Source organism: Orcinus orca, chromosome 20 (assembly GCF_937001465.1).
Source record: "Orcinus orca chromosome 20, mOrcOrc1.1, whole genome shotgun sequence".
Classification (NCBI taxonomy): Eukaryota; Metazoa; Chordata; class Mammalia; order Artiodactyla; family Delphinidae; genus Orcinus; species Orcinus orca.
In genome coordinates, this window is record NC_064578.1 from 51,518,468 (window position 1) to 51,528,512 (window position 10,045).

The 10,045-nt window shown below is 46.6% G+C and overlaps 1 long non-coding RNA gene across 1 annotated transcript; it reads right to left on the minus strand.

The window, feature by feature from the left end:
- Positions 1-29: 29 nt before the first annotated feature.
- LOC125962726 (uncharacterized) lies at positions 30-5,442 on the minus strand. The gene is made up of 3 exons (XR_007474381.1): positions 5,188-5,442; positions 1,289-1,490; positions 30-984 (listed from the first exon to the last, which is right to left on the minus strand). It is a non-coding gene; the product is annotated as an uncharacterized LOC125962726 (long non-coding RNA).
- Positions 5,443-10,045: the final 4,603 nt, after the last annotated feature.

Sequence of the window (10,045 nt, forward strand, 5' to 3'; positions counted from 1 at the left end):
CAACAGTGAGAGGCCCGCGTACCGCAAAAACAACAACAACAACAACAAAAGAATTCAGGCTTTGGGTTTAATGGGGCCTTATCATGAAAGAATGTGAGGGAAAAGAGGATTTGAGAGCATGAATCTCAGGGAGATACTTTGGCGGGGAGGGGGCGTCCCCAGAACTGAGGATGGGGCATGGGAGGGCCTCACAGTGAGGGCAGGACTCAGCACCGGGCCTTGGTCCGCAGCAGCAAAGATGCCCAGAGCCCACATGTCATCGAAGCAGCAGGCTGACCACAGAGGGGCGGGGCCTCAGAGACGGTGCCGTGGCCATGTCAGCAGTCACCCGTGTGGACAGGTGCCCTCAGGACCCAATGCCGCTGTGAGAAACCCCAATATGGAGAAAAGATTAAGTGATTACAATACTCGTTTTCTTGTGTTTGGCGTATTTTAAAGTATGGAGGTAACCAATATTTTTATTGACATACTACTCCTTTTTGTATATTAAAAAAAAATTTTAACACACAATTATTTATGCTCATTTAAAATTTACACCAAACATGGGTGCACTGGTTTAGAAAACATTTCAGTCACATCTCTTTCCTGTTTGCAAACCCTCTCCAAGTATCTTATTTATTTGAATTCCCATTTCTTGGCATACTTGTGAGGTTGAACACCTTTCCTTTCACATATTAGTAATATTGTACCTCCCCAGAGCCATTTTGGGCCCCAGTTTACTTCTTAAGTCCTTGATGGTGTCATCATGGTGTGGGGTTAAGGGTAGGGGGATGTTAAAGCAGGAGATTGGGACTTCCCTGGTGGTCCAGTGGTTAAGACTCTGCACTCCCAAGGCAGGGGGCCTGGGTCCGATCCCCGGTCAGGGAACTAGATCCCACATGCATGCCGCAACTAAGAGTTCACATGCCACAACTAAAAGATCCTGCATGCCACAATGGAGATCCCGCACACAGCAACGAAGATCTTGTGTGCCACAGCTAAGACCTGGTGCGGCCAAATAAAATAAATATTAGAAATAAATAAAATAAATATTATAATAAATAATAAAATTATAAAATATTATAATAAAATAAATATAAATAAATATTAGAAAAATAAAATAGAATGAAAAAACAAAGAAACCAAGCAGGAGCAGGGTCTGAAGGGGAGGGGAGCTGGGGAGGGAGGTTCTGTGTTAGCTGTCTATTGCTGTGAAACAAATTACCCCAAAACTTATTAGCTTAAAGCAACAACAGGAATTTATCATCGTGTAGAGTTTCTGTGGGTTAGGAATTCAGGAGTGGCTTACCTGAGTGGTTCTGTTTGGGCTATCCAGTGAGGTTGCTGTCAGGTGTCGGGTAAGGCCACAGTCATCTGAAAGCTTTACTAGGGCTGGGGATCCACTTCCATGGCTGGCAAATTGTTGCTGGCTCTTGGCTCTTGGTCACATCCTCTTGATGTGGATCTCTTTGGGGCTGCTTGAGTGTCCTTACAGCATGGCGGCTGGATTCCTCCAGAGAGAGAAACCCAAGAGACCAAGGTAGAAACTGCAATGCCCTTTACAACGGAGCCTTACCTTGTCACACAATGTCACTTCTGTCATATCCTGTCCATCACACACAGCAGCTTGATTGAATGTGGGAGGGGACTACACAAGGGTATGATACCAGGAGGTGAAGATTATTTCAGGCCATATTGGAAGCTGCCGTATTAGTTTGCTAGAGCTGCTGTAGCAAAGTACCACAGATGGGGTGGCTTAAACCACAGACATTTATTATCTCATAGTTCTAGAGGCTTGAAGTTTGAGATCAAGGTGTCGGCAGGGCTGGTTCCTTCTGAGTACTCTTAGGGGATGATCTGCTCCGAGCTTCTCTCCTTGGCTTGCAGATGACCACTTCTCTCTATGACTTTACGTCCTCCCTCTGTACGTGTATGTGTCCAGAATTCCTCTTCTTGTAAGGACACCAGTCATAATGAATTAGGGCCCACCTAATGATCTCATTTTAATTTAATTACCTCTGTAAACATCCTGTCTCCAAATACAATCACATTCTGAGGTTCTGGGGGTTAGGACCTCAACATAGGAATTTTTGTGGAGACACAGTTCAGCCCATAACAGCTCCCAGCCTCCATTCCCAGCCCTACCCCCTAGAGTCAGACAGGTTTTACTCCCTTTCCCTTTTTTCCTCCATTCTCTCAGGACCAGCCCCTTCTCAGGATAATTTACCTTAGCCAAGATCTTTTCCCAAATTAACTCTTTGGGAGAGATTCAAGCCAGAAGGATAGAGGAACCTCAGACCTGACCCCTGGCTGTCTGTCGAGTGTAACAACACCATCCGGGACTTCCTTGGCGGTCCAGTGGTTAAGACTCTGCACTTCCAATGCAGCAGGTGCATTGGAACCAGGTTCAATCCCTGGTTGGGGAACTAAGATACCACATGCCACAGAGCATGGCCAAAAAAAAAAAAGAAAAAGTGTATCAACATCAGAGTATAGAAGTGGATGGCAACTGTATCTCACATTTCAATAAAATACTCATGTGCTAGGTCTCTTCCTGTTGCCCCTCCAAATCTCATCTCCAATGTTCTCCCCCTGTTCTGTGCCCTGGGAGGCTGTCTGATGTTATCTGCTGTGGCCTGAATATTTGTGTCCCCCACAAATTCATATGTTGAAGCCTTAATCTTCAATGTGTTGGTATTTGGAGGCGGGGCCTTTGGGAGGGATTAGGTTGTAACAGTGGGGCCTTCGTAAATGGGATTGGTGCCCTTATAAGAGACATGAAAGAGATGTCTTCTCTCTGCCAATGTTTTATTTTTATAAAGGCAAATGTGCAAGTTGACCAGCCACCAAAATAAATTGCACTAATTCATTTAACAAACATTTATTGATCTGCAAACCAGGAAGTGGGTTCTCATCAGGAACTGAATCAGCAGGTCTTGGGCTTCTCAGCCTTCAGAACTGGGAGGAAGAAATTTCTGTTGTTTAAGCCACCCAGGTGGAGGTATTTTTGTTACGGCAGCCCAAACTGACCAACACAGTATCTGTGAGCTCCCCTGCCCTATGCCTTCCTGTTGGCTTGGGTCAGTGGGATCACAGTCCAGAAATCGGAAGAGGAAGGAGAGTGAAGCTGGGACATTTATTGTCCCAGATCCATCCCGGCTGATCTAGAGGTGGTAACAGCTCCCCACAGTTGCTAGCCCCTGGGAGCTGTATTGTCTCTCATTGTTTTCCCTACACCCTACCCACATCTTGGTAAATTATCCTGCTTAACTCCTCTCATGTCACCTCTTATGAGTGTTCCATCTCCTGCTGGGAGTCTGAGTGAGTCCAGGATTTTGGTACTACACACAGAAATTCCCACGTTGAATCTGAAATGTCCACATTGCTCTGACGTTGAAACCACTAGCTGAATTTCTAGCCAGCTTAGTGGAATGAGGACTTGTTCTCAGTCAAAATCAAATCGACTCACAGAAAATAATGAAGAGAGGTGACATTTCTCACGGACCTGACTTGGAGGATGAAGATGAAATCTGTGGAGCTGTCACAGCACCCACGGGTGGGAAGCTGGGCGCTAGTTTCTTGCACATCTTTTCGTGCACATCCTGGGGACCTTTAGGTGCTGGGGGAAGATTCAGAAGACCCGTGCTCACAGCCACCCTCTCTTGTTACCTCCCAGGAGGTCTGCACCCAGAAAGGGCCCTGCCGGTGGACGGAACAGGCGCCAGCTGCCTCCAGGAGCTGAATGGAGTAGCTCAATATACTCTATTGAGCTCTGTTTAATCTAGAAGCTTGGGTGACCCAGCTCTGTTCCCTGTGTTTGAAGAGCCTTGGTGGACAAGGAAGTTTATATCTTTTATTTTATCAGGGCCAAAGCAGGAACTGGCCAGCCGCCAACAATAAATTACACTAATTCATTCAAGAAATATTTACTAAGCTCCTTCCTGGATTTGCAAGCCCAAACCAGAAGGTAGCAAGCCCCTCGACACCTTCCCCTTGTTCCTCACCAGAGGATACAAGGACGCCCAGAAGGACAGGGACTACTTAGGGTCTCTGAAGACAGAGCTCTCACAGCCCAGCGCTCCAGAGAGCGTCAGCACATCGTGTGCGTTTGTTATGAGTTGAATTGTGAATTGTGTCCCCCTAAAAGAGATGTTGAAATCCTAATTCCCAGTACCTCAGGATGTGACATCTGGGAAAAGGGTCTTTACAGATGTAATTAGTTAAGATGAGGTCGCACTGGAATAGGGTGGGCCCTACTCCAGCACGACAGGTGGCACACAGAACGCCCATGATGACTGAGGCAGAGATTGGCGTCGGGCCTCCAGGAAGGTGAGAGAATAATCTCCTATTGTTTGAAGCCACCCGGTTTGCGGTACGCGGTTATAGCAGCCCCACAAAACGAATACAGCGTTTAATGTGTATTTACTCAACGGACTGAACAATCTCCGGGTCAGTGCTTCTGGCTTAGCACGCAAACAGGTTACAGCCAGCGTGGGCACAGATGCCTTGGCCCAGGATCTGTGTTCCTGGTCAGAGCCTGGAACCCAGGGGCCATTAAGAGGACAGTGGGGCTGAGTCAAGCAGGGTGGGGCCTGGTTGAACCTGGGAAGCTGGCAGAAGCTACACAGATTTGGCACAGGAGTGACCTTACAGCGACATCCTTGCTTTGAATTTATAAGTCCCTGAAACGCTCAGAGCCCATTAAGATCGCATGAGCGTAATCTTTCCAGAAGAGACTCAGGCTTGTCCAACTATACGCCTGGACTGAACCAACCCAGATGGGGCTGGGTCCCTTGGGTCGCCTCCATGTGTTTATTTCAGCCCAGCCAGAAATAGACGCCTGGATGGGACAACCCTCTTGGGCCGGGGAGGCTGGGTTTGCTAAATTAGGTTCCTTTCGCAGCTCAGCTAGAGCGCAGGAGATCCACAGTTTTATTGCTCACAGGCTCCAGATAAGGCCCCTTCCTCATGGCCACTGAAAGAAAAGCCTCCGCATTCCCTCTTAAGTGCCGCAGCCCTTGGCAACCGCCAATCTGCTTTCTGTCTCTATGGACTTGCCTTTTCTGGACATTTCCTACAATATGTGGTTCTCTGGCCAGGCGTTGTTTTAACCCTCAGAGAGGTGAAGTCACTTGCCCAGGATCACACAGCTACAGAGTGTGGGAAGCTGACATCAGCAGCCCGTGGCCAGAGGGTGTGTGCACTTACCCACAGAGTCATGTGTCCTCTGAGTCAGCGCGTGAAGTCCATTCCATCCAGGGCTGAGTGAATGGAGTCCTTCCTTGCAGTGATCGCTTAACTGGGTGATGAACATGTTCTAAAATGAAAGTAGGGATGGGTGCAGAGCTCTGGATCCATTCCGATTTGGAAGTCACTGATCTCCAAGCCACTCAAAACCATTGAGTTGTGTACTTGATTCATTTTTCTTCCAGTTTTATTGGGATATAATTGACATACAGCCCTGTATAAATTGTACATGTACACCAGAGTGATTGGATTTACATATATCATGAAGTGATTGTCACAATAAGCTTAGTGAACATCCAGCATCTCATAGAGATACAAAATGAAAGAAATAGAAAAAAAAAATTTCTTTTTCCTATGATGAGAACTCTTAGGATTTACTCTCTTTGAACTGTATACTTTAAATGGGTGAATTTTATAGGATGCGAATTATAGCTCAGTAAAGCTGTTTTTTAAAAAACCTAGCTCCTGGCACACATACACATGTAGTGAGTATTAGCCATCATCACACACAAAGCAAAAGGTGCTGGGAATTCCCTGGCGGTCCAGTGGTTAGCACTCTGAGCTTCCACTGCAGGGGACACGGGTTCAATCCCTGGTCGGGGAACTAAGATCCTGCGTGCCACGTGGTGTGTCCAAAAAAAAAAAAAAAAAACCCAAAGCAAAGGGTGCTGTTATGTGTGGGCTCTGGGGCACGGACCAATGGATTTTCACTTTTACATGAGGGTGTGTTGGTCGTGGTTCAAAGAAAAAACACAGCTTGAAGACTCTCCAGGAAATTATAATTTAGGCTGGGTATTATGTGATATTCAGAGATTACTGTTAATATTTAGATCTAGTAACAGCATGGGGTTTGTTATATATTTTTAAATATTCTCACCGGTCGGAGGAGCACCATGAAATGTTTACAGATTGAATGAGGAAGGCTGGGTGAGGTATAGATGCCCAAGACTGGTAGAGCGTTAAAAACAACAATGGGTATGTGGGCCTTTATTGTACTAGTCTGTCTACTTTTCTGCATGTTGTTAAATTTAAATTCCATAATACAGTTTTTAAAAATTTACCAAGGCTCCTTTTTTTGTGCCAGGGGACCAGCTTAAGAGTGGCCCGGCCTCAGTCCCCACCCCATAGGGCTCTCAGTCTGATGGCAGAGGCCACAGGTAACCTTGGGGATAGAGGCTGGAAGGATGTTGGAAGTGGTCCTTTAGTTTACGCTGAGTATCTCCTGCCCAGTGCAGAGCCCGCGGATGGCGGGGCGTCCAGGGAGCTTCCAGCGTTTCACCCTCAGCTCTGGATACCCATGCACCTTCCCTGTGGTCACAAGGAAGCATCCTGTCCACATACCAATATGCAGCCTTGGGCTCCACGTGCAACCTCCAACTCCACGGTTAATAAGCAAAACATGTCCTGGGCTCAGCTACCTATAAACAAGTTTTACAGCTACGTGCGTGTCTGGCAAAATGTTCAAAAGTCATGGGGCTGCGGGACAATCCTCCATCAAGAAACGTCTGGCATCCCAGGCCCTGGTTATGTAATGAGATAGTAGTATCTACAGGCAGACCTCGTTTTATTGTGCTTTGCTTTCTTGCGCTTCAGCAGATACTGCGATTTTTGCACGTGTGGCAACTCTGCATCCGGCAAGTCCATCAGCGCCATTTTTCCAGTCGCATTTGCTCGCTTCATGTCTCTGTGTCACATTTTGGTAGTTCGCGCCATATTTCAAACTTTTTCATTATTATTATATTTGTTATGGTGATCTGTGATCGCTGATCTTTGATGTTATTATTACAAAAAGATTATAACTCGCTGAAGGCTCAGATGATGGTTAACATCGTTTAGCACTAACGTTTTTTCTTTTTTAATATTTATTTGTTTATTTATTTTGACTGCGCCAGGTCTCAGTTGCGGCACGCGGGGTCTTCTTTGCAGCATGCGGGACCTTTTTTAGCTGCAGCATATGGATTTCTTAGTTGCAGCATGTGGACTCTTAGTTGCGGCATGCATGCGGGATCTAGTTCCCTGACCACAGATCAAACCTGGGCCCCCTGCATTAGGAGCATGGAGTCTTGCCCACTGGACCACCAGGAAAGCCCCAGCACTAAAGTATTTTTAATTGAGCTATGTACATTTTTTTAAGACATAATGCTATCGCACACTTAATAAATAGACTACAGTATAGTGTAAACATGATTTTACATGCACTTGGAAACCAAAAAACTTGTGTGGCTCGACTTATTGCAATATTCGCTTTACTTCAGTGGTCTCGAACCAAACCCTCCATATTTCCAAGGGGTGTCTGTATACATATGTACAGCCGCCACCTAAACACACGCTATAGATACATACATAGAGGCTGGTGGGTAGCTACTGGCTTCCCTTACATTTCATGGACATCAGTCCAGGACACGAAGTTCTGAAAATCCTTTCCTTCCTCCCTCCCTCCCTTCCTTCAACAAATGTGTATAGAGCACCTACTCTCTACCAAGAAATGTCCTTGGCAGTGAGGACACAGTAGGGGGCAAAACAGACATGCTTCCACCTCTCAGGGAACTGCCACCTTAATGCTGTGTAACAAGCCACCCTGAAACAGAATGGCTTCAACCGCAGAATGTATTGTTTCTAAGTTATAGGGATTGACTGGGTGGTCCTTCTCTCCATGAGAGGTCATCTGAGGTCTCTCATGCAGCTGCCTTCAATGGGGAGCTTGGCTGGGACACTTGGGTCCCCTCCCTGTGGCCTCTCTCCTGAAGGATAGGTGGGCTTCCTCACAGCATGGCAGCTGCATTTCAAGAGAACACGGATCAGTGTTTGAGGAAGTGCAGAAGGTGTCTGTGCAGGACCCTCTTTAGGGTCAGTACCATTGCAGATGGGGTTAGACTCACAGTCACTGCTTACTAGTAATGGTCCACCCTCTGGTACCCCTCCCATGGGCCCTCACTGCTTATCCACAGCAATCTTCTGAAGCAGGTGCCAGGCTATTTTACAGGCCAGGGAAAGTTCGTCTCTCACCCAGAGTCCCCGAGCTTACATGTGGCACAGTCAGGATTCCAACCTGGGCCCGTGACACCCAGTGTGCCCCTCTTCTGTACTGCTTCCCACTTCTGTACAGCTAGCCCCACGCAGGTGACGGCCACTTTCAGGTTTGTTAAGTAGGGGTTGGGCTGAAGGATGGCAAGGAGCCAGGGTCCCCGAACATCACGTCCTGGGTTCCAATCCCCCTCTGCCCACCTCAGCTGTGGGCTCCCAGGAAGGGCATGAATTCTCTACCTCGGTTTCTCCATCTCTAAGGGCAAGAGGTTCACAAGAGTACTCGCTGTGTAGGCGTTGGGCACCCCTGTATTTATTCAACACAAACTTTGTTTTTTGAGTTTTATTTTATTTTATTTTTTCACATCTTTATTGGAGTATAATTGCTTTACAATGTTGTGTTAGTTTCTACTGTATAACAAAGTGAATCAGCTATACATAAACATATATCCCCAGCAATAGGGCTCCTGCGTTCAGGGGCCTACAGCCACTACAGATATTATGATTCCATTATTATTGTTTCATTATCATTCAAGGTGCAGCATGAATATAAAACAGAGGGTTATGGAGGTTCTTGGTGGCTCAAGAAGTCAGACTAAGCATTTTTTTAAAAATTTTGTTTATTTTTGGCTATGTTCAGTCTTCTTTGCTGTGCACAGGCTTTCTCTAGTTGTAGCGAGCAGGGGCTACTCTTCGTTGTGGTGCGCGATGAGAACATCGCAGTGGCTTCTCTTGCTGCGGAGCATGGGCTCTAGCGTGCGGGCTTCAGTAGTTGCAGCACGCGGGCTCAGTAGTCGTGGCGCATGGACTTAGTTGCTCCGCGGCATGTGGGATCTTCCCAGAGCAGGGCTGGAACCCGTGTCCCCTGCATTGGCAGGTGGATTCTTAACCACTGCGCCACCAGGGAAGTCCCTTTCTTTGGCTTTTATTTGGCTTATTGTCTATCTCCCCAGTAGAATGTAAACTACATGAGAGCAGACCCTTGTCTGTTTTGTTCACTACTGTGTCTTCAACACCTAGAACAGCACCTGGCACTTAGTAGGCACTCAACAAATACTTGTTGAATGAATGACTCTCACCAGACAACTACATCCTTTCTTGAGCTCATGAGGAACTTTACAGAGCTCTACTCACAGGACCCACCTGACCTACAATTCTCCATAATCAAGTTTCTTAGGGCAAAGGAATCCATGGAGTCAAGATAATAAGATCATCCCGGTTGGACCTGTCTCTGGTGAGTTCCCATGAAAGACTAAGGAAAGCCAGCTCCGGCAGCCAACACACTGCACACATGTACTACCATGAAACAGCCAAAATTTTGAGGTGTGTAAATCAGACAGAATTCAGCTTCCAAAAGGCAGCTCAGGGTGATATTGAGAGCTGAACAAACGGACTGATTGAAAGTCAAATGTAATAAAACTATAGAACATGTAGTAGACGGAAAAATGCCCCTCACCCTCCTGCCCAGGCGTCCACATCCAAATCCCTGGAACTTGTGAATATGTCACTTGAAGTGGCAAAAAGGACTGTATCTGTGTGTTTATGAGCTGTGTCACAATGAGTCGTGGTCCTAAAAACTGAAAAGAACACAGGCCTAGAAAAGTCACTTTGTTGAGGTGTGTGGGCTTTTTTTTTTTTAATAAATTTATTTATTTTATTTATTTTTGGCTGCATTGGGTCTTCGTTGCTGCATGTGGGCTTTCTCTAGGTGCAGAGAGCGGGGGCTTCTCTTGTTGTGGAGCATGGGCTCTAAGCGCACGGGCTTCAGTAGTTGTGGCACGCAGGCTCAGTAGTT